The sequence below is a fragment of the Acomys minous genome (assembly GCF_964271855.1).
Source record: "Acomys minous genome assembly, chromosome: 6".
In the NCBI taxonomy this organism is placed as follows: Eukaryota; Metazoa; Chordata; class Mammalia; order Rodentia; family Muridae; genus Acomys; species Acomys minous.
The window spans coordinates 81,368,206-81,394,101 of NC_140487.1; the positions used below are offsets into that span (position 1 = coordinate 81,368,206).

At 41.1% G+C, this 25,896-nt stretch overlaps 1 pseudogene across 1 annotated transcript; it reads left to right on the plus strand.

Annotated features, from left to right (window-relative positions):
- The first annotated feature begins 2,249 nt into the window (after positions 1-2,249).
- LOC311599678 (PRAME family member 12-like) lies at positions 2,250-25,833 on the plus strand (annotated as a pseudogene). Its single transcript has 7 exons — positions 2,250-2,312; positions 5,016-5,174; positions 5,628-5,831; positions 6,056-6,217; positions 7,116-7,679; positions 25,548-25,641; positions 25,732-25,833. The product of its transcript is annotated as a PRAME family member 12-like (transcript).
- The last annotated feature ends 63 nt before the right edge of the window (positions 25,834-25,896 follow it).

Below are 25,896 nucleotides of genomic sequence, written 5' to 3' on the forward strand. Positions count from 1 at the left end.
GATCTTTGATCTAACTTAATCCCTATTGACTATCTTAAATTATGTTTCACAGATTGTGGTTTTGTAGGTGTATGAACTGAATTATTCTTTTAAATGTAGACTACAAAGAGTGCTGGGGATGACTTCATGCACAGATGCCATGGGTCAAGGCTGGTGAGAACCAAGGTGATAGGAATGGGGTTGCTTCAGACTATCTATTTTACTACTACCATCTGAGATGTGTGTGTGTGTGTGTGTGTGTGTGTGTGTGTGTGTGTGTGTGTGCGCGCGCGGAAAATAGGACCCAATTATCTCAACAGCCACACCTTGAAACTCAAAGTCAAGTAAGTAATGTACTGAGCAAAAGAAGATCACATTCCAGAGTAGACTGAGCTGCACGGGAAAAGCTTAACTCTACATATAACTAAACAAAAAGTCAAATAAATGACCGGGGAATGTGACCGGGGAATTTCAGAAGGCATGTGCAATAGGAACAAACACCACTAAGTAAGAGCTTCAAATAAGACATTTGAAAATCTTTTTGAGGGGAATGGTGTTGATTTTTTTTTGCTGTTTTTTGTTGTTGATGATGATAGAGAAGGGATTTCTCTGTTGCCTTGTCTGTCCTGGGGTAATCCTAAAATTCCATGGTGCCCAGTGTTCGTATCCATGAGGCTATTCTCCAGTCATTGTTTTGCTTTTTAAGAGAAGGAATTTTGGGACTAGAGCAAGGGGTCAGAGTTTAGGAGCATTCGCTGTTCTAACAACAGTTCTGAGTTCAATTCCCACCAACCACATGATGGCCCATAACCATCTATAATGAGATCTGGTGGCCTCTTCTGGTATACTGGCACACATGCAAGGAGAATAGAGTATAAATAATTTTTGAAAGGGGGGGTAGATTTCTCTGTGCTGTCTTGGCTAATCTAGTTTCCTGTTTTAGATAGACTGTCCTGAACTCACAGAGATCTACATTCTCTGCATCTCAGATTGCTGTGATCACAGGTGTGCACCACCACACCAGGCTGACATTTAATGTCTTGTTTTACTTGATTTAGCTACCTAGACTACCTTGAAATATACCTTATAGATTAGACTGACCTAGAATCCTCCTGTTTCTTGCTCCAAGAAGCTGAGGTTTTAGGTTCTTCTATTCAGTGAGGCATCTATGCAGTGTTCTGAATCACTTGCTCTTGCCAGTCTTGATGTGGAAAAAAAACACAATCACAAGTCTCCTCCTCACAGGCAGGGCCATGGTGAGTTAACAAAAGCACAGGCTTTCTAATGAGACCCATTGAAGTTTTGAAGGGTAGCCAACTCCACTCAACATTCCTCTGCAGGCAATAATACCATAGATAAAAGTGTAAACAAAATTGTGAATGTTCAAGGGTTGTTTTTTTGAGGTTTATTTTCTTCATTTCCTTTCTTTCTCTGGACCTCAATTCAACATGCGGAATCCTTCTTCTTGAAGCCTCTGGACAAGTGCCTTTTCATCCAAGACTCAGGTTTCACCTGGAACTTCCTGAAATCTGCCCGCCTCTGGCCTCTTTTAGCTTGGTTGAAAGTCCTGCACCACAACGCTCAACTCTTGACACGTTTTTATCTAAGTATATTCACTAATGAACCTAAATAAGAACAGAAGGTAGGGCCTGGTATCCTTGCATAGGTCTTTATTCCCAGCACTCAGGAGGCAAAGGTAGGCACATAGAAAGTGTGAGGTCTAGGTAAGTTCGCTCTACAAAAAGGAGTCCAGGACAGCCAAGGCTACCGATAGAAAATCTGTCTCGTTGGGCATCAGGGGAAAAAATAAAGAAAAAAATTAAATAAGTGAACAGAAGGGTGAATCAAGACTGAACTGGTTTGTTTACTCTGAATAAAATTCTCTTGCTTCCTTCAGAGATCTACATGAGCTTCTATATTTTGTTTTCCCTAGGCAGGGTTTCTGTTTATAGCTCTGGCTGTCTTGGGAGTTGCTTTCCAGAGCTGGCTGGCCTTGAGTTATCAGAGTTGCTGGCCTCTGCTTTCCAAGTGCTGGTACCATAACTGTGTGCCACTACCATACCCATCAGAATCTTGAATTTCTAGATTAGTGGTTTTTATTTCAGTCTTCCTACTGAAGGACAATTCCAAGTTCAGTAGAATTGGGTGGGTGGAGACTCATTGGAACAATCAGATAGGAGTTTCCATTGAGAGGCGGGCTACCCAAGGAGGGACAAGGTGGAAGGTGTATAAAAGGCTCAGGGGAGATTTAGTAGAACATCAAATTCCCTGAGCTTGTAGTTGCTGCATGTTCCTGCTGAAAACAGTAACCTTGTCAACAGTGTTCTTACCAGGTAAGTACTACCTCCATCAGGAGGCTTCTAGAATGCTGGGCTAGCCTTATCACCACAACAGAACAGTCCATTTCCAATTTTGAAATTTTGTTGCTTTGCTTATTTTGTTTTTCAATACAGGGTCTCTCTGTGTTAGCCTTGGCTGTCCTGGACTCGCTGTATAGATCAGGTTAGCATTGAACTCACAGTGATCCACCTGACTGCCTCCTCAGTGCCAGGAATAAAGACGTGTGCCACCATGCTCAGCCCAATTTATAATTTTTAATATGTGTATAATTTGGTTTTAATGTGAACTGGTCATGGCCTGAGAATGTTCATGTTTGTTTCTTTGTTTTCATGAGATATAAGAGACTGGGTCTAAACTAAGCAAGGATGAGCTTGAACTCTAGAACCTCTGGCTCTGTTCAGAGTTCTAGGCTCACAATAAAATATGAGCTAGGATCTTCATTCTAATTTAATCCCTTTGCACTACCTTACAGTATGTTTCACAGATTATGGTTTTACAGGTATATGAACTGAATTTTTCTCTTAAATGTATCCTAATAGAGTGCTAGAGATGGCTTCATCTACAGAAGCCCCAGGTCCAGCCTTCTGGGAATCGGTGCTAGGAATGGGGTTGCTTAAGACTGTCTATTTTATTACTCCCATCTGAGACGTGTTTGTGTGATTCTGTGTGTGTGTGTGCGCGCATGTGCACGCGCGCAATATAGGATCCAATTATCTCACAGCAGCCACAGCTTGAAACTGAAATTAATGTGCTGAGCAAAAGAAGATCACAATCTAGGGTAAACTGGGCTGCATGGGAAGATTTAACTCTACATATAACTAAACAAACAGTAAAATAAATGACCTGGGAATGTGACTGAATGACAGAAGGCATGTGCATTGGGAACAAACATCTCTAAGGAAGAAATTCAATGAAGACATTTGAAAATCTTTATGAGGGGAATGGTGTTGGTGGTGTTGGTGGTGGTGGTGGTGGTGGTGGTGGTGGTGGTGTGTGTGTGTGTGTGTGTGTGTGTGTGATTGGTTGTTGATAGAGAAGGGATTTCTCTGTTGTCTTGGCTGTCCTGGAGGAACTTTAAAACCCATGGTGGCTAGAGTTCTAATCCATGAGGCTACTCTCCAGTCATTGTTTTGGGTTTTAAGAGAAAGAATTTTAGAAATAGAGCAATGGGTCCCAGGTTAGGAGCATTGGCTGTTCTTAGAAAGGTCCTGAGTTCAATTCCCATGAAACACATGATGACTCATAACCATCTATAATGTGGTCTGGTGCCCTCTTCTGGTATTTAGGCACACATGCTTGTACATTATAAGTTATAGTAAAGGGATTCCTCTGTGTTGTCTTTGCTAATCTGGACTGGTTTTTTAGATCAGGCTGCCCTGAACTCACAGACGTCTACATTCTCTGCATCCCAGGTTGCTGGGATCACAGGTGTGCAGCAACAAACCAGGCTGACATTTAAAATATTATTTTACTCATATCCCTAACCTGAAATAAACCATATTGATTAGACTAACCTAGAATCTTCCTTTGCCTTGCTCCAACAACCTGGAATTTTAGGTTCTTGCTATTCTGTGTGGCATCTATGCAGTGTTGTAAAGCACCTGCACTTGCCCATCTTTTCGGTGGGAAAAGACACTCCCAAGTCTCCTCTTCACAGGCAGGAACATGTTGAATTGCCACAAGCATTGGTTTTCTAATGAGATCCATTCATGTTTGGAAGCATAGGTAATTCTACTCCAGACTTCTTTGCAGGTAATACCATGTGTTAAAGTGTAAACAAAAACTTAAGAATATTGATGAAGTGTTTTCTCACTTCTTTTTTCCCTCGACCACATCAATATGGGGAATTCTCTTCCTTGTACCTTCTGAACCCTTGGATTCTCATCTAAGACTCACTTTTTGCAAGTGCTCTCATATCATAGCAGGGTTTTCTGATGCTTTTGAGCAAGTTGCATGTCTCCGTGACATTTGCATTTCAGCTATCGTCTAAGTGTGTAGCCAGGTGTCTATGAATTTGTGGAGCTTTTAGAGCATTCCTGAAATTAATAAAATGTAGCCCAGTGCCCCTTCACTGGGCTCCAAGGGCACAGACAGTGGTGCATGCTGACAGGTGTCTCACATATTCTCTTGGTCCTTATCAGGATGGATCTACTGAAAGGACAAAGCATGATAAGTGTGTGATTGACTTGCCATGTTACAGTGTGCATTCTTGAGGGCCTGGAAAGTTGTTGAGTATCTTTTCCTTTATCAACAAGAGTCTGGTAAAAGTGTATGTTTCTGATAACCATTCAGACTAGGCATGAGATCCAGAGTAGCAGGGCTGGGTACCTAGTAGGACCTTGGGCATTTTGTGTCCCTGTGGTGGCTTATAAGAGAACCTAGATGATGAGGGTGATGAATGTCTTGCTTTGAGATCACCTGATTTGTAATTTCTGCAATCTGACATCTAGATGGAGTCCAGCACTCTGGTTTCTGTGATATTGACAAAGAGGAATTTCCAGAACTTAGTCTGAAACTATGTCTCCTCAGTGCTTCAATAGGTCTCTCTGTCAGAATATCTATCCATCAGGATGAGCATGTACAACCCTCCCACACTTGTGCAGCTGGCCATGCACCAGCTCCTGAGTAATGATGCCTTGGCCATCTCTGCTCTGTAGAACTTGCCCATTGAGCTCTTCCCTCTACTGTTCAAGCAGGTATTCGATGGCAGACACACAAAGACATTGAAGTCAATGGTGGCAGCCTGTCCTTTTCCCTGCCTTCCTGTGGATACTGAGAAAGACCACTGAAGTGGAGACCTTGTGAGATGTGCTGGATGGCATAGATATTCTGTTGATGCAGAAGGCTCATCCCAGGTAAGCAAGGCTGAAGGAGGCTAGAAGGAAAATCACTGGGCTCGAGGTAAGACACACGTGAGGTCAAGAGGACTGAGGTCAAACTGGACAGAGGATTGTGATGTCCTTCCCTTAGAGGTCCGTGGAACTACTACTCAAGTTGAGAGCTGTTATAAATGACAGTCAGGAATGGAGGACATCTCAGGGCAGATGTAGCCCTATAGGAGGAGCTTTTGCCTGTCTCTTCTACGGACATTAGATGTGGAAGGGACAAGTCCAGAACCTTCCATGTGTAAGAGACAAGTCCACAGACACTGAATGGAGGCATGCAGGACATGCCTCCAGACAGCTCATGCAAAGAGTCCTTGCCTGTGAGGGGTACTACATTGGAATTGACATTAGAAAAGTGGGGTACAAACTGCCTCCATGATTGTCCTTGTTTACATTGTGCAACTTTTTCTTATGCCCTGACAGAAAGTACAAGCTTCAAGTGCTTGACTTATGGAATGTACACCAGGATTTCTGGGATGTATTGGCTGGAGGAGAGGATGGATCCTGCTCAGCAGATACTGTGAGGGAGAAGCAAGTAGCAAATCGCATTCATAGATATACCCGGAGGCGACATTTGAAGGTGGTCACTGACCTCAGCCTCTACTTCCAACTGAAAGAACACCAAAGGTGCTTATTGCAGTGGGCCAAGCAGAGAAAGGGCTCTGTGCATCTATGCTGTCTGAAAGTGAAGATATGTGCCTTTCCTGTGGAAATCATCAGGGATGTCTTGGACATTTCAAGCCACACTACATAGAGGAACTGGAACTATTTACAAAACAGGTCCTGGCCTTCCTGAATTACTTTGCACTTTGACTTGGCCAGATGAGAAATCTCTGCAAATTCCATCTAAGTCACATCTACTTGAACTCGGACACGGTTGTAAATGCGTTGGCAGGCATAGAGAAGAATTGTGCCTCCAAGTTCGTTGCTCAGTTCTCCAAATTGAACTGTCTCCAGCATCTCTCCATGAATGGGATCTCCATTTCCACTGACCATGTGAAACAGTTTTGCAGGTAAGGAATGATGGTGAGCCCTTCCATCAGCAAAATTTTCCCTCTATCTTGAGCATAAGTGTGCACCTGTGTAGTGGCAGCCACAGTGGATTCTATAGCTTGTGAGTCATGAAAGTATCTCAGTGTGCATTGTTTCCTTCTTAACTGAAGTCATTGGCTCAGTTCCCACTTATTTAGCAGAGTTTGAGCTGGGGTAGGAAATGCGTAGAAAGCTTCATTGCAGTTATGTCAACTCCACAGGTGGGATAGATGCAGTGAATGAACTTTAGGTGTTCTGCTTTGGGATTCTGTCTAAGAAGGGAGAAGGGAATAGGCTAGAGCCCTAATCTGGATAAGGCCCACAGCTGTGAAACCTACTCGAGTTCTGTACACAGATATCTGTGAACAGAAACCCATTCATTCTTTTTTTGATGCCTCTCAGCATCACTTTAAAGAAAGATGATTTGAATACAGGGTGGGACTTAGTAGCTGGGAACTGGTGACTTTGAGGTGCAGTTTCATCTGTTTTAAGGTGGAGAACTGAAATCAGGGATACAGGTTGTCCTAGATAGCAAAGACAAGGATGAACACTGTTAGACATGTGCCATAAGGTTGTCAGAACCTTTCTGTGATAATCCTTTCTGGTTATGGTCTCTTAGCATGATGTGGAAAGCTCTAGTCTTCTGTCTGACAGAGTGAACATAGGTGGTTGCATACCTGTGTTCTGAGACCATCCCATGTGATAGTGCTATGCCTCAGGAGATAGTGATATGAGCAGAAACCTTCTGTCAGTACCTTAGTGATGACAGTCAGTGTAAATGTAGATAGGCTTTGCATATGTGCTTCCCCCATTCAGTGTCAACCTTAGTAATATCCTCCAACAACATGAGCCAGTACTAATTTCTTGATCTTTCACTAGATACCAGAAGACCACATTGGAATCCTTGCCTATCACTCACTGCTATCTCTCACAGTCAGTCTTGAAACACTTGTCAGCTTGTCAGAGCCTCCATCAACTGAAACATCTGAATCTCAGTGATATAGTGTTATCCACATCACATACCACAAGTCTCCAACTTCTCCTAAAGAACTTAGCAGATACTTTGAAGACCCTGGAGTTACAGCACTGCAACCTGGAGGATTCTCCCCTCAGAGTCCTGCTGCCAGCCCTGACCCAGTGCTCCCAGCTCACCAGGGTCAATTTCTATGACAATAACTTCTCCATGGCTTCACTGAAAGACTTTCTGCACTGCATGGCCAATCTAAACAAGCTGACTGTAGAGCTCTACCCTGCCCCTCTAGAGTGCTATGATCAGCTGCATTATATCTTCGTGAACAAAATTTCCCAGTTGTGTCCTAAGCTACTGGAAATTATTGTGGTCAAAAGGCAGCTGAAGACAATCAGCTTTGCTACAGTCATGTGCCTTGAAATTTGTCAGCGCTGTGTCTATGACTTGAAGACCAAACTATGTCAATGTTGGCAGTAAGCAGGAGAGTCTGGTTTCTGAATGCTGAGATGTCGAAGTCAAGTGGAAAAGCATTCATCAAGGAGTTGCAGAATATGTGGCTTAAGACACAGTTTAGTGCATTGGAACCAAAATGGTGTTTGACACACTCAGTACACAGAAGCTGTCATGATATGAAGTGCAGTGGAACAATGGGGACAGGTGTCCTGTGGATTCAGAAAGATAATTCTGCATTTCTAAATGTACCTCTAATAGGACAGGTTCACCAATGACTTCACTGTGCTGTAAATACATGGTTAGTCTATGAACCTGAACTCTCTCCTCTGGTGTGCTACTCAGTCACTGACCTTAGTGTTACCTTTACAGTCAGGTCATCCTGTGACCTCATGAAGAATGACCAGGGAAATTATGGTCTAAGACATGTTGGTATCAAAATGCACTGAAGTCATTTATGGCATTGCTTCTCCTCATTACCTTCCACTGCTTGACAATGTTGTGGGTCATGGGAACAGAATTGTCAAACTGAACTGAACAGTTCAGAACTGCTACCCTGTGAAGACTGGTTTAGAGAATGGCAGGGTTTTTATATTTCACATAGAAGGTGCTGTGCACACTTTTAAGAATGCTCTAGCAAAAGTCCTTCCCTAGAGAATTGACTGAGCTGAAACCTGGTTGTTAACTATTCAGTTGTGAGCTGTCTTTGTCACTGTATCATGTAGCAATAAAATAATTTTAATTACTCTCTATTTTCATAGTTCTTTATTTTAAAAATTGCAATGTTCTCACATCATTTTGATTCCTGCTAACTCTGTACAATCTACAAATTGCAAAGAGCTCTTAAAAATCACCCTGTGGACAGAAGCATTCCTGGGTAGTGATGTGGTCATGAGTACAGTGGCATTGCTACATAAGACCCTGATCATTAATAGATTCTAGATATGGGGAGGGGGAAAGTAATTGAGAGAACTTACTGTTCCATCAGAACTCACAGAGATGGGCTACCCTAAGACATAATGTGACCATAGAGCATCAACTATGTAATTGTGGCCCCCAGAACACAATTCATTCACAGAAGTATAATGCATACCATATCCATCCCCTGACAGTCTGACCCCTTTCCTGATTATTTCATGTGCACACAGATAGAAATACTAAAAGCAATTCCTTCACGCCTTGGGAATGCCTGGAAATTGTAATCTCCATGTTCTCAGGTGTTGGTTAAGACAATGGAGTGAGTTCAGGCCTGATATTCCCTGTCAGGGGACTCATTGCCTGCATCTTCTGTTTCCCTGCTGGGTCCAACTTCAAGTCAAGATTCTGTTTCCTCATCCCTGTAGCCTGTATCAGTAGTTCCCAGCTTTGCTCTGTACTTTCAACACACACTGTCCAGATGGTACCCAGCACATAGGGCCAATGCATTCTCTCTTTCCAGCCTATCGAGTACCCTGGCCATATGTGTGTTTTCTACCTCAAAATATGGCACCTTTGGGGATGGCAAGAAGGCTCAACAGTTTAGACATATAAATGAAAATAAATACATTTAAAATAGGGTTGGGCACTTAAAATATTGTGTAGCACTGGTCAGCAGTTGGTATGCTTTCTTCTGGGGAAAGCCTCTTCTCTTCCCAGCTTTTCTTAGTCAGCTGTGGTTCTTGTGCAAATCTGGTGGAATCTTCTGTTTAGTTTCCCACATTCACTTTTGTCATCCTTTTTCAGCTCCTGTTCATCCAATCATGTTTGTCAGACTTTATGGGTATAGCTTCTCAGATTACTAGGAGATGCAATAGCACCAGAAACTCACTGATCCTCAAGATCTTACAATCATCTTTCCACAGCTCTCTTCAGCAATGTTTCCTGAGCCTTAGGTGTGAGAATGTTCATAGATTTACCCATTGGCACTGAAGCCCACAGTTTTGCATAATTTACTGGTTGTGTTTTTCTATAGTGGTTTCTGCCTGCTGTAAGGAGAAGTTTCCTTGATGTAGGGTAAAAGCTACAGGTAATCTGCATGTATAAGAGCAAATGTTTATAGATTGTTGTTAGGGATTCTGCTGGGTATTAAAGGATTAAGCACATTTGTGATCATAGATTATGCTGGATTGTCAACTCTGAAAACATGAATTTCTTAGTTAGGGTTTTGTTGATATTGAGAGGTACCAGGTCCACAGCAACTCTTATAAAAGAAAACTTTTAATTGGGGAAGCCTTATAGTTCAGAGTTTTAGTCCATTATCCTCAGGCAGAAAGTTTGGTGGTATGCAGGCAGACATGATTTTGGAGAAGAAGCTGAGAGTTCTACATGTGGCTCTACAAGCATTGGGAAGAGACAGTGAGCCGCCAACACTCAGTTAAATATTTCCTTCAATAAGGCCACTCCTTGAACAATGCCATTGCCTATGAGTCTATGAAGGCCATTTTTAATTCAGACAATGACTGGGGTTCAGGACTAGCCCCACAGTGAACACTCAAACACCGCACTGATAGAAGTTTATTGAATGCTGAACAAAGACTGACTTTCCAAGGCCTCAGCCTGGACTGGGCAGTCAAACTGTGACACTGACATTTTTTTTGTTGTTTTTGCTTTTGTTTTTTGAGACTGGGTTTCTCTTGGTAAGAGCCCTGGCTGTCCTGGATTCACCCTGTAGAACAGGCTGGCCTCAAATTCATAGAGATCTGCGTATCTCTGCCCCCTGAGCACTGGGATTAAAGGCATGTTCCACCACATCCATTTTCATAGTGAGTTGTTAAAGGGAAAAACCACAACCAAGCAGAAAAAGAATCCTTTCTACTCCAGGCATATTATGTTAATCTAAGCAAGAAGACTTCATTTTTGTTTCAAGTTCCTTGTATCTAGGCAGCTAGATAAAGCCTTTTAAGCTAATATTTGTGGTAGGGGAGCTCTTGGCAGGGGGTGGAAGGACAGGTCCAGCTTTCTGGGAAAAAGTAACATAATAGGGTGTTGTGGTTTAATTTTAAGAGAATATATATTTATGTTTAACTCAAGTAAAACACACATTTATGATCTTTCATTCTAAGCAACAGGTACTGAATTATAAGAAATTACTATCCTTCTATAGGGTGGGTACGTCCTGTGAATTTCATCCTGTGAAAAAATGGAGACTTAAAGTCAAAATGGCTCCTGTTATGCTAAAAATGAAAGTAGGTGTTAACAGACGACCTACAGTTATCCTAAGACCTAAAGTAGGCCTCAACCAAGGGGCTATAGTTATGCAACAACCTTTAAGCAGGTTATACTACTACAATGTAAGTATCATTATACAGACTGGACCGATTATATTTAGGAAAATGTACACATGAACATATAGGCATGCAATAACAATTAGTTTTTTTAAAGGCCATGACAGCAAGATCCAAAATGGTGGTGCCTAACACATACCATGTCTGATCAACAGGACAGCAGTGACTGAACAGCTACCTAGGGACCAAATTGAGAACTACAAAACACCATTGCTGGTAATTTCTTGGTAAGAGGGGTCCACACGGTGTGGAGAACAAGTTGGTCGGACATTGTGCCACCCAACTAATCCACAGAAAAGTCTCTGGGTCCCTTGTATGCAGTTTCCAAAGTCTAGCCACTCACTCTCATGCAAAAACGACCTACACCGTGGTTGTTAGATGGAACTGGAGACTACAAATGCCAGTGTCTGGATTTTATAGCCCAGAGAACACTTCACAGTCTAGAACACAAGGGGATCAGATCTATGGTCACTTGTCCAATCCACATAAAGTTCCTGGGTCCACACAGGCACAGGTAGGGCCTCGAAGGTCAGGCTAGTCACACACCTAGTGGGTAACACAGCATCTGAGCTCTGTGTCTCAGATAGAGTTGTGAGCTATAACACATGAGTGTCTGGGTCTTTTAGTGCAGAGGAGTCTCCACAGCCTGGAACAAAAGTGGATCTGACTTCAGATCCCCTGGCCAAACCAAGGAAAGGTCCCATCTTCCCACAGGCATGGATCAGGCTCCAAAGTCTAGCCTCAGTCCTGTTGGGGTACACAGCATCTGTACTCTGTGTCTTGGAAGGAACTGTGGAATATAAAACACCAGTGTCAGAGTTCCCCTGCTGAGATAAGATACAACAGTGAGGAGCACAAGTAGATCTGATCTCAAGTCATCCTCCTTGTCCACCAAAAGTTCCCAGGTCTGATCTTAGGTCACCCAACTGATCTACCTGAAGAGATCCCTGATTACTGCAGGTGAGGCATCTCAATCTGTGGCCATTCAACCTATGAGCAGCTCTTAACAGCCAGTGAAAGAGAGCAGAAACTACCATGCAATGCTAGAGACAGCAAGATGGCTAAAGACCAGCATAAAAACACAAAGAACAAAAGCCAAAATAATATCGCATCTCCAGAACACAGTTATCCTGAAGCAATGAGCCCTGGAAACTCTAACAAAACTGAAGTATGAGAAAATGACTTCAAATCTTTCCTAATGAAGATGATACCTGAGGAGAATGTTGAAAAGAGTTCCTTTGCTGCATTTTTCCACAGCCTCAGCTCTGCTGAGCTCTGGAGAAGCCAATTGAAGAAGGCTCTTCCCATGAACCAGTCACACAGAGGGCTGAGAATTGAACAGAGGTGAATGTGGGTGTTCATGGATTTTCAAGCAGAAGGGAGCCAGGTTCTTATGCTCTCCCCTGCAGGGATTATCATTCCACTTTTAGGTCCTTTGAATGGGGTCTGAGACTCAGACTTTAGGAGGCACAAGCTGGACTCTTAGCCAAAATACGACATCTGTAGACAAGAAACTAAGTTTCAATTCACTCTCTTCTTAATTTCCATCTACAAACAAGAGTTCAAAGTAAGTTTAAAGATAAAAGGGACAAGCACAAGTGCTAAAACAAAAGAAGAGTCAGGCAACGCACTCCCTCCCCGAATCAAGGACTCTTGGTTTGTAAAGCTCTGGTATATAAATGTCAGGAGGCTACCCAAGACATCATGCAGATCCAGCTTCCAGGTTGGATTCAAGGCAGCTGTGAAATGTTTCTTGGAAAGGACCCAGCTTTTTCATAACTTTTGGCCCAAGGTCATTATAGTCTGCCACCACAGGAGGGAGACACTGTTTTTATTCTGAGCTCAGAAAGTTGGCTTTCTGGAAGAATGTGCATCTGAAACTCTTCTGTCCATGGTCTATAAAGAAATGGATAAAATCCATAAACAAATATAGGAAAATACAGCCAAACAGATTGAGGCCTTTAGAGAAACCATGAAAGAGGAGCATAATAAAGAAATAACTGGAAGAAATTCAGGGAAATGAAAAACATCAGGTCAAGGAAATCAATGAAAGTATTCAAGATCTGAAGATGAAAATGGAAACAACAATAAAGATACAAACTGAGAAAAGGCTGGAAAGAGAGAACTGCAGAGGTAAGCATCACCAAGAGAATACAAGGGATGGAGGAAAGATTCTCAGGTATAGAAGAGAAAATGGAATAAATTGATGCAACCATCAAATAAAAAATAGAACAGACAAGTGGACCAAAGGAACTGAATCAAAAACCCAGACATATATTCACACAACTATGGACACTTGATTTTTGACAAAGAAGCCAAAACCACACAATGGAAAAAAAGATAGCCTCTTCAAGGAATGGTGCTGGTCTCACTGCATGTCTATTTATCCAAGAAACACTGAAAGAAATGCTCAGCCTCCCTAGTTATAATGGAAATGAAAATCAAAATGATTCTGAGATTCTATCTTACACCTTTTAGAATGGCTATGGTCAAGAACTCAAGTGACAGCACCTGCTGGCGAGGCTGTAGGGAAGAGGGAACACACCTCCATTGCTGGTGGGTATGCAAACTTGTACGAACACTTTGGAATTCAATCTGGCACTTTCTCAGAAAATGGATAATAGTGCTTCCTCAAGATCCAGCCATACCACTACTCAGGATATACCCAAAAGATGTTCCACCATACAACAAAGATTTTGCTAAACTATGTTCATAGCATCCTTATTTGCAATAGCCAGAATCTAGAAACAACCTAGATGTCTTTCAACCAAAAAAAGAAATAAAGACATGGTGGTACACTTACACAATGGAATACTACACAGCTATTAAAAACAAGGAAATCTTGAAAATTGCAGGCAATTGGATTGAACGAGAAAAGATCATCCTGAGCAAGGTGATCAAGACCCAGAACGACATGCATAGTATATACCCACTTATAAGTGGACATTAGTAGGCAGGACAAAATGTCAGGGCACAGTATGGACTCTATGTAGAAAGCAGAGTAGCAAAGGCTGGGAAACAGACTGAAGGAAACAAACCAGGAACTCCAAGCTGCCCCTTCATTGCAGTTGGACAACTCCCAGGTTGGAAGGCACAAACTTTGAACACCCTGCACTCCTCCAAATATGGGAAAAAGCATGGAAACCCTGGGGAACAGGGGGTCCACTGCAGTGGCTCAGAACAGCAAAACAGGGGCACAAATGGGCCACAGACTTGGGGACTCCTCAGACAAAACAAGTATGGATAATAAAAAGAAACCCCACCCCCACTCTACTCCTGCCTCCACTGCCACCATAGCTGGTCTTCCCTGAGGTTGAGAACCACAATCTCCAAAATACTGAACTTTTTTGAGTACTGGAGCAGGGTAGGCCCCCTGAGGAACAAAGGATCAACACAGTGGAAGCAACACAGCATTGTGACATACAAGCCACTGTTCTAACTTGTGGCTGATTCTCCGGAGGAGAACAAGGAGCCAGAGGAACCCCAAGAAATCACAGATTCTAGGTGGCAGAGCTTGGACTACTATAATCCAGAAAGACAGTGTCTGCAAATCCAGTATATGAAGCAATTGCCTTTGAAAGGTACTCACCCCTGTGACTGCCAGCTTAGACATGCCAAGCTCTTAACAGATGCCTAAAGGAAAGGGTAAGAAGACAAATAAAAAAAATAAAGAGAGCATGGCTCCAACAGAAAGCCCAGACATCAATAGATACCCCAATGCAGCTGAATCTCAGGAAAATAATCTTAAAACTATTCTCACACAGTTATTTGAGAATTATAAAGAGGAAATGAATAGATCCTTCCAAGAATTTCAGGAAAATACAAACAAAGGAAAAGAGGCCATTCAGGAAAAACAAGAAATCACAATCAAACTGGCAAAGGAGATGAGGTAAACGGTTCAAGACAGGAAAATGGAATAAGACACCATTATAGAATCTCAAACTGAGAAAGACCTCAAAATAGAACAATTAAAGAAGAAAGCAGGAATCATACAGACAAATATAACGAACAGAAGCCAATATATGGAGAAGAGAATCTCAGAGGCTGAAGATAAAATAGAAGAAATTGAAATATCTCCCAAAGAAATATTAAAAGATAAGTTTGTGACACAAAGCATCCTAGAAATCAACGACACCATGAGAAGGCATAACCCTGGTATTATAGGAGTAGATGAAAAGGGGGATGCAAAGTCCCACAGACTGAAAATGTTTTCAAGAAAATCATAGAAAAAGTTTCCCTAACCCAAAGAAAGAGATACCCTTGAACATACGAAGGCCTACCGAACACTAAACAGGCTAGACCCTAAAATAAATTCATACTGCCACATAATAATCAAAACACTACACCTATAGAACAAAGAAAATACATTAAAAGCAGAAATGGAAAAATGCCACGTAACATATAAAGGCAGACCCATCAGAATTATGCCTGACTTTTCAACAGAGACCATGAAAGCCAGAAGTGCCTGTGCTGAGGTCATCCAGATACTTAGAGATCACAGATTCCAACCCAGACTATGATATCCAGCAAAATTTTCAATCACCATAGATGGAGAAAACAAGATATTCCATGGCAAAACCAAATTGAAACAATATCTAAATACCAACCCAGTTCTACAGAAGATAGTAGAAGGAAATTTTCATTACAATGTGGTCAACCGCACCCAAGATAATCTCACATCAACAAAAGTGAAACAGAGACTGCCACACACAGTCATCACTAATTTTACAATAAAAGGAACCAATACCTATTGGTCACTAATATATCTCATCATCAATGGCCTCAACTCCCCAGAAAAAGACACAGGCTACGAAAATGGGTACAAAAACCAGATCCATCAGCCGCATTCAAGAAACACATCTCGACAACAAAGAGAGACATTACCTGAGAAGAAAGGGCGGAAAAAGATTTTCCAAGCAAATGGACTCAAGAAGCAAGTGGGGGGAGCTATTCTAATATCTGATAAAGTAGACTTTTAACTAAAATTAATCAAGAAAGACCGAGAAGGACACTTGTTCTAATCAAGGAAAAATTCACCAAGGAGACATTACTATCCTGAATATCTATGCCCCAAATATTAGGGCACCTAGTTTGTAAAATAAATACTTTTAAAGTTTAAATTACTCATTGATCCCAACACAATAATAGTGGGAGACTTCAACACATCACTCTCACCAACGGACAAATCATCAAGAGAAAAATTAAATAGAGAATAACCAAGATAACAGAGATTATGAAACAAATGGACCTAACACACATCTACAGAACTTTTTACCCAAACAGAAAAGAATATACCTTCTTCTCTGCACCACATGAAACCTTCTCCGACATAGACTATACAATTGGTCACAAAACAAGCCTTAACAGATAGCAAAACATTCAAATAACCTCCTGCATCTTATCAGACCACAATAGCCTAAAGCTGAGCATCAACAATAGAACTAACAAAAGGCCTATAAACACATGGAAACTGAACAATGCTCTACTCAATGACATCTGGGTCAGGGATGAAAGGAAGAAAGAAATTAAAGACTTCCTAGATTAAGTGAAGATGAAGGAACAGCATATCCAAACTTTTGGGACACAATGAAAGCAGTGTTAAGAGGAAAGTGCATAACACTAGGTGCCTTTGTAAATAAACTGGAGACAATGCATAACAAGCAACATAATGGGACACCTGTAAAATCTAGGAAAAAAGAAGCAGACACACTCAAGAGGAGTAGATAGCTTGGAATAATCAAACTCAGGCCTAAAATCAGTAAATTAGAAACAAAGAAAATAATTCAAAGGATCAATGAAGCCAAGAGCTGGTTCTTTGATAAAATGAACAAGATAGATAAACTCTTAGCCAAATTAAAGAAATGGCAAATGGTGACTACCCAAATTAAGAAAATCAGAAATGAAAAGGGAAACATAACAACTGATACTGATGAAGTCCAAAGAATAATTATGTCTTAGTTCAAAAGCCTATATGCCACAAAATTTGAAAATCTAAAGTATACGGACAATTTCCTACATAAATTCCACTTTCCAAAGTTCAATGAAGATCAGGCAAAAAAAAAATTAAATAGTCCTATATCCCGGAAGGAAATAGAGGAATTCATCATAAGTCTCTCAACCAAAAACAGCCTAGGGCCAAATAGATTCAGTGCAGAATTCTACCAGATTTTCAAAGAACTAATACCAATACTCCTCAAATTATTCCTCAAAATAGAAACAGAAAGATCACTACCAAACTCATTCTACGCAGTCATAGTTACCTTATGTTAATACCTAAGTCATACAAAGACCCAGTAAAGAAAGAAAGTTTCAGACCAATTTCTCTTATGAACATTGATACAAAAATACTCATAACATTTTGTCAAACTGAATTCAATATCACATCCAAACTCTCATCCATCTTGACCAAGTAGTCTTCATACCAGGTATACAGAGATGGTTAAAACATGGAAATCCATCAATTTAATCAACCGTATAAACAAACTGAAGGAAAAAACCACATGATCAACTTTTAGGTGCTGAAAAACCCACTGAGAAATACAATACCCTTTCATGTTAAAAGTCTTAGAGAGATCAGGGATATAAAGCACCACATACCTAAACATAGTAAAGGCAATAAACAAGCCTATATCCCACAACAAAATAAATGGAGAGAAATTTAAATCAATTCCACTTAAATCAGGGACACAACAAGGCTGTCTACTCTCTTCATTTCTCTTCAATATAATACTTGAAGTCCTAACTAGAGCAATAAGGCAGCTAAAGGAGATCAAGGGGATATGAATAGGAGAGGAGGAAATTAAAGTTTCACTGTTTGCAGATGGTATGATGATATAATATCAGTGACCCAAAATTCTATCAAGGAACTCCTATAGCTGATAAATAACTTCAGCAAAGTGGCAGGATACAAAATAAACTCAAAAAGTCAGTATTCCTCCTGGATAGTAATGAGAAATGTGCTGAGAAAGAAATTAGAGAAGCCACACCCTTCACAATAGCCTCAAATAATATAAAGTATCTGGATGTAACTCTAAACAAGCAAGTGAAAGATTTATAAGAATAAACTGTGACTTTCTACAGAAGGAAACTGAAAAAGGTATCAGAAAATGGTCATGGATTGAGAGAATCAACATAGTAAAAATGGCCATCCTACCCAAAGCAATCTACACATTCAAGGCAATCCCTATCAGATCACCAACAGAACATTTTATATAACTGGACAGATAAATTCTCAGTGTCATATGGAAAAATGAAAAAAACAGAATTGATAAAACAATCTTGCACAATAAAAGTTCTTTGGAAGAATCTCCATGCCTGAGTTCAAGTTATACTATAGAGGATCAATAATAAAAATGGCATGGTACTGGCATAGAAATAGGCCAGTTAACCAATAGAATCAAATCAAAGACCCAGAAATAAATCCAGAAGCCTATGGTCATTTGATTTTTGGCAAAGAAACCGAAACCATACCGTGGATAAAATACAGCATCTTTAACAAATGGTGCTGGTCCAACTGGATGTCTACATGTAAAAATTGCAAATATATCCATATTTACCAGCCTGTACAAAACTAATGTCCACATAGTTTAAAGACCTCAACATAAAATCAGACACATTAAATCTTTAAGAAGAAAAAGTTGGAAAGAACCTATAACTCATTGTCACAGGACACAACTTTCTGAACAGAACATCAACAGTTCATGTTCTAAGGTCAACAATTACTAAATGGGACTTTATGAAACTGAAAAGATTCTTTAAACAAAAGACACTGTCAAGAGAACAAAGCAACAGCCTACAGATTGGGAAAAGATCTTTACCAACCCTACACCTGGCAAAGGGCTAATATCTAAAAGATATAAAGAACCCAAGAAATTCAACACCACCAAACCAAATAACCCAACTAAAAAGGGGGTACTGAGCTAAACAGATAATTCTCAACAGAGGAATACTTAAGGAAATGCTCAACATCCCTAGTCATCAGGGAAATGTAAATCAAAATGTCTTTAAGATTCCATTTTATGCCTATCTGAATGGTGAAGATCAATAACTCAAGTGATAACACACGCTAGTGAGGATGTGGAAAAAGGGGGACACTCTTCCGCTGCTGTTGGGAGTGGACACTTGTACATCCACTTTGGAAATCAATCTGTCACTTTCTCAGAAAATTTGGAATGGTTCTATCTCAAAACTCAGCTATACCACTCCTTGGCATATATCCAAAAGGTGTTCCACCATCCAATAAGGACATTTACTCATCTATGTTCACAACAGCTCTAATCGTAATATCCAGCATCTGGAAACAACCTGTATGCCCCTCAGCTGAAGAGTGGACAAAGAAACTGGTACATCTCCACAATGGAATACTACTCAGACTTTAAATACAAGGAAATCTTGAAATTTGCCGGCAAATGGATGGAACTAGAAATGACCATCCTAAGTTAGATAACCCAGACCCAAAAAGATATGCATGGTATATACTCACAAGAGAATTTTAGCCCAACATAGATGTCCTGAGAGACTCCACCTAATGGGAGATAGGAACAATTACTGAGACTCAAAGCTGGACATTGGGCAGAGTGCTGAGAGTTATAAGTATGAGTTGGGGAATGGAAGGTCCAAGAGGGAGCAGGAGCTCCACAGGAAGACCACCAAAGCCTATGGATAGAGGCACCATGGGGTGATGGGAGAGGGAGGGGCTCCACAAACTAATGCTCCAATCAAGGACAATGCACGCAAAGAACCAAGACCTCTTTTTCAGATGTAGCCAATGAACTGTGGATTTTCCACATGGGGCAAGGTGAGAATGCTACTGAACCTCTGACATGCACTGGTGGGCCTACAACTTGGCCATTGCTCCTTGGCAAGACAGCCTAGTGGGCATCCAGTGGAAAGGGATGCAGACTGCCCTAATTATAGGCTCTTCCCAGAGGTCTAGAGGAGGAGAATAAGAAGATGAATAGAAGGTAGCAATGTGAAGATAAGAGGGAGGGGATAACATTTGGGAGGTGATATGAATAAATTACAATAAATAAAATATACATTTTAAAATTAGAATGGAGGAAAGGGTTGCTCCAGAGACTGATACACCAACAAGGACAATGCATGGCCAGTCCCTAGACACTCAGCTGAGTTGTAGTGCCTAGGCAGTACAGTCTTCCTGTGGGTCCCACAATATGGGGAGTAGGGACTACTTCTGACATGGACTCTGCTCCCCCAATGTGAACACCTTCTTGCAACCCCACAGGGTCTCGCATTGCAGGATATTTGATCTCAATGTGGTCTATGGGGGTATAGACTACTAAAACTTCTCTTTGATCTCATTGTGATCCCTGAGTTTGAGAACTGTGAAAACATGTGTTTTGTTTTGTGTGGCTAAGACCTAACAGACACCTTTAATATAAATTTGGCAAATGGATGTGTTTCATTTTGAAGAGTTTGGAAAATTGAAATATGTGCATCATACTAGAGATATATATTCAAGATTTCACCGGACAACTGCTTCAAGCCCTGAAAGGGCTGATTCTGTATTTATATATTTATTAGAATTTAGGCTTATAATTGTGAAACATATACAGATTAAGACTGAAAATGCTCCAGCATATGGCACTAGTAAAATGAAGCAGTATTTTACATATTACAACATAAAGTATATTACAGGTATACCACACAGTCATACAGGATATGTGGCTATAGAAAGACCTAATCTTACCTCAAACAGAAAGGGGAAATGGAGCTCCCCAAAGATTTACTGCACAGTGCTTTATTAAAATTAAAATTGTTTAAATGCCAGGGCTGGAGCGATGGCTCAGGGGTTAAGAGCACTGACTATTCTTCCAAAGGTCCTGAGTTCAATTCCCAGAAACCACTTGGCTCACAACTGTCTTTCATGAGGTCTGGTGCCCTTTTGTGGCCTGCAGGTGTTATATGCAGGAAGAACACTGTATAAATAATAAATAAATCTTTAAAAAATTAAATGCTAAAGAAAAAGAAACACCATCTGCAAGGAGACATTGGATAATAGGAAAAAACTGCTGAATTAAATCATTCTGTGTATTTTAAAGATGTGTTGACCCCAGAATGGAAACAAGATGTGTGTTACTTTGGGAAGAGCCTTTGCCTTTGTTTCCACAGGTGAAGAAAAGCCATGGATACCATCAAATTGATAAAGATTAGCTTTGAACAAGAGAGATTTCCAAAAGAAAGATCATCAGACAGCTTGGTCATTCAATTCAAACTAACATATAAGGTTAAAGTTGTCTTCTTAAATAAAAAAAGATAGTTTTTTGTTTGGCATGAAAAACACAGTGAAGAGATCTTAAAATGTTAAGCCAGGATCAGTGGCACACACCTGTAATCCCAGCATTCTGTTTGCACATGTAGGAGGATTTTTATGAGTTTGAGGTCACCTGGTCTACAAATCGAGTCCAGTACAGCCAAAGCTACACAGATAAATGCTTTGTTGAAAAAGAAAACAGAGAGAGGGAGGGAGAGGGAGAGGGAAAGGGATGGATGGATGGATGGATGGAGGGAGGGAGGGTGGAGAGAGAGAGAGAGAGAGAGAGAGAGAGAGAGAGAGAGAGAGAGAGAGAGAGAGTTGATATGTCTTAGATTAAAGGTATGAGTTAGGGCTCAACTACATCAAAGAAAAGATTATGTTTTTACAGTTCACAATCTCAGGGATCAAAACAGGATCAATGGCTGGTTTTTATAGTTCACCACCTCAGGGATCACATTAGGATAGAATATCATGCAACGGTCTCATTGTATAGCTTTGGATATCCTGGAAACCTCCATCTAGACCAGCCTGGGTAGGACCTCACAGAGATGTACCTGCCTCTGCCTCCAGAGGGCTCGGATTGAAGGCATGCACCCTATGCATAGCTAAAGAAATTTACTGTCACTGTGTGGATCAGGCTGGCCTGAAAAACAGAGATTCTGAGTTTGCTTCTGGAAATTAAATGATTGCATCACGTGATGGAATTATAGAGGTGTATTGATAAACCTTTATTGTTTGTTCGACTTTCATCTCATGCTTTGCTGTTGATTTTCACACTTTGAGAGAAAATATCCATCTTGATCATGATGGTTAGAACTCCTTGGAAAAGATGTTGTCTCAACAGAACCTCATGATAGCTAGAACTACAGGTACCCACCACCCAACTCAGACTTTCACATCTGCAACATATGTGTGTGGATTTGTTTGTTTTGAGTTTTCTTTTTATTTTATTTTTTTGCTTTTGTAGGGTTGAGAAAAAATCTCCATATGTAAACATTGGCTATCATAAAACTCATTGCTCACCCAAGTACACACACACACTAAAACCACACTACAACAAATACACATACAGACACTAAAACCACACACACTAAAATATACCAAACATAAATTAGTGTATGTACTTTTACATACAAAATGGATCAAGCAAGCAGACAATGGAAACTTGACTTTTGTTCCTGGTGTTTGTTTTGTTTTGTTTGTTCATTTGTTTGTTTTTCCAGACAGGGTCACTTTGTATGTATCCCTGTGTGCCTTGGAATTCACTTTGTAGACCACACTATCCTTACACTCACAGAGATATGGCTGCCTTTGTTTCCCAAGTGCTGAGATTAAAACCCAGTTCCACCATACCCAGCAGAATCTTGACTTTCCAGTTCAGTGTTCTTGATTTCACATATGAAGGTCTGAGTCAATCAGCCAACAATAGGAAAAAATCAATCTTTAATAATATTAAATGGGTAGAGACTCATTGGACCAATCAGACAGGGGCTTATGGGAGGGAGGTGGGGCTACATGTGGAAGGGCAAAGGGGAAGGTGCACAAAAGGCTCAGAGGAGGTCCAGTAGAACACCAGAGACTCTGAGCCTGGAGTTGCAGTGTGACCCCTGTAAGACCCCCAGCACAGTGGTCTTAACGTGGAGACCCCCACCAAGAACCAGCGAGACCAAGGTTTCGGTTGCAACATGCAAGAGGCTTTATTGCAGGGGGTCGGGTACCCGGGCGTCTCGTCTCAGTCTCTGGAGAGGCTGGCGCGCCGAGCGAGTCTTTTGGGGGCCTTTTATAGGGATTTTAGCGGGAAGCGCGGGTACAGAAGCGAGAAGCATAGTTACAGGGCTCTGATTGGTAAATTTAAATGAGGCGAGGTTATGGCCCGGTCATCAGATGGGCTCTAGGAACAGGGGAGTTTACCCGTTCTCTGGGCCAGGTGGCCGACCATAAATATCTTGTTTGACAAGGACAAACTGTTTCTGTTATCTCAGCATGTTTTTATCTTTTTTTTTCTGGGCTCCAGGCCTTATCTTATCCCGGGAACCTATTATTCTAGTCTTGCCTTGCAAGATAGCGTTGCTGCTGCTATGCTTGCTATGGCGGGTGCACAGGGGAGGGGGTCTTACAACCCCACTGAGAAAAACAGCTCTGTTACCAGTGTTCATATCAGGTAAGTCATCCACCTCCATAACGAGGCTTCTTGCATGCTGGGCTAGCCTTATCTCTATCAAGCTAGAGTTACATTCCCAATTCTGAAATTTTATATTTGATATAATTTGATTTTAATGAGAAATGGTCCTTACATGGGAATTTATATGGTAGTTTCTTTGTTCTCCTGAGTTTTTAGAGAAAGAGTCTTAACTAAGCAAGGCTGACCTTGAACTCTAGATCCATCTAGATCTGGCCAGGTTTCAAGGCTCATTCTGCAATTTGCTAGGATCTTCTTTCTAATTTAATCCCTTTGCAATTTTTAAACTGTATTTTATAGAATGTGGTCTGAAAGTTATATGAACTGAATTTTTTCTTAATTCTAGCCTACAAGGAGTGCTGGGGATGTCTCCATACACCAAAGCCACAAGTCACAGCTGATCTTGGAACCAATGCAGTAGCAATGTGTTTGCTTCAGCCTTGTCTATTTGACAATGAATGTCTAAGATAGATATATAGATATACAAATGTAGAAGTAGAGATATATGCAAACTAGGAGCCAGGTATCATACAGCAGCCACACCTGGAAACTCAGTTCGTGTACTGAGCACAAAAGATCACATTCCAGGGTAAAGTGGGATGCATGAAGAATCCTTATCTCTACATATAATTTAACAGAATGAATTAGATGACCTGGAATGTGGCTGAATGTTAGAACACATGTGTAGTAGGAACAAACCCCACTAAGGAAGAACTTCAATAAAGTCATTTAAAATATTTAAAATCTTTGTTTTGTTTTTGTTGTTTGGGTTGTTTGCTTGTTTTAGGTTTTTGTTTTTGTTTGTTTTGTCTCGTTTTTAATAGAAGGGATTGCTCTGTGTTGCTTTGGCTGTTCTTGACTCATTTGTAGACCAGGCTGGTCTCAAACTTACCTGTCTCTCCTTCCTGAGTGCTGGAATTAAAGGCATGCATGACCACAGAAAGACTTTAAAAAAAAAAAAGAAGGGATTTCAGGGCTAGAGAGGTGATTCACTTGTTAAGAGCATTGAGTGTTCTTCCAAAAGACCTCTGTCAATTCCCAGAAACCAGAGTGTAGTTCATTTCCATCTATAATTAGATCTGGTGCCCTCTTCTGGCACATAGGAGCGTATGCAAGGAGAATATTGTACTAATAAATGAATGAATGAATGAATAAATAAATCTCTAAAAGATGGGGGATATCTCTGGGTTGCCCTGGCTCCTTGGACTCATATTGTAGATGAGGCTTGCCTAAACTCACAGATATCCATCTCCTGTGCCTCCCAGAGTGCTGGGATTACAGGTATGTGCCCCCATGCCAGGCTGACATTTAAAAACCTTTTTTCTTTTCCTTTCTTTCTTTTTTTTGTTGGCTTTTGTTTTGTTTTGTTTTACTTTTTGGAGGCATGTTGTCTCTTTTACACAAAGCCCTGGCTGTCCTGAACACTCTTTGTAGACCTGGCTAGCCTCAAACTCACAGAAATCCACCTGCATCTGCCTCCCAAGTGCTGGGATTGTGACATTTACAAACATATTATACTAGTTTTTCCTAACTTGGATGAGCCTTAAATATACAATAAAGATTAGACTGATGTGGAATCCTGTTTCTTACTCAAAAGGGCTGGGATTATAGGTTCTTGATAGCCTGTGTGGCATCTATACAGACCTTGCAACTTGGGCTGGATGGCACAGACATTCTGCTCATGCAGAAGGCTCATCCCAGGTAAGCAAGGCCCAAGGAGGCTAGAAGGGAAATCACTGGGCTAGTGGTGAGACACAGGTTAGGTCAGGGTGAATGGGGTAAAACTGGACAGAGTATTCTGATGTCTTTGGATTGGAGGTCTGTGGAACTACTGCTCAAGTTGAGAACTGATATAAATGACAGTCAGGAATGGAGGACAGCTCAGAGTATATGTACCCCAAGTAGGAGGAGCTTTTCCCTGTCTCTCCTACAGATACTAGATGTGGAAGATATGTATCCCTAGTGTCTCTCTTACATGTGGAAGAGACAAGTCCACAGACGCTGAATAGAGAAAAGTAATACGTGTATCCAGTTTTAGCCCTGACAAAACGTCCTTGCCTGGCGGGCGTGAGGGGCTATGTTGGAACAAACATTATAAAGGTGGAGTAAAAGCTGCCTCCATGTTGGTTCCTGAGTTACATTTTGAAATTTCAGTTTTTCCCCCTCACAAAAGGTGCAAGCTTCAAGTGCTCGACTTAAGGAATGTGCACCAGGATTTCTGGGATATATGGGCTGGGGGAAAGAATGGAGCCCACTCAGCAGAGACTGTGAGGGAGAAGCAAGTAGAAAATTGCATTCATAGATATGCTTAGAGGCACCATTTGAAGGTGGTCACTGACCTCCACCTCTACTTCCAGCTAGAAGAACACCAAAGGTGCTTGTTGCAGTGGGACCAGCAGAGAAAGGACTCTGTGCAGTTGTGCTGTCTGAAGATGAAGATATGTGCCTTCCCTGTGTAAATCATCTGGGGGTTCTTGGACACTTTCGAGCCACATTACATAGAAGAATTGGAACATTTTACA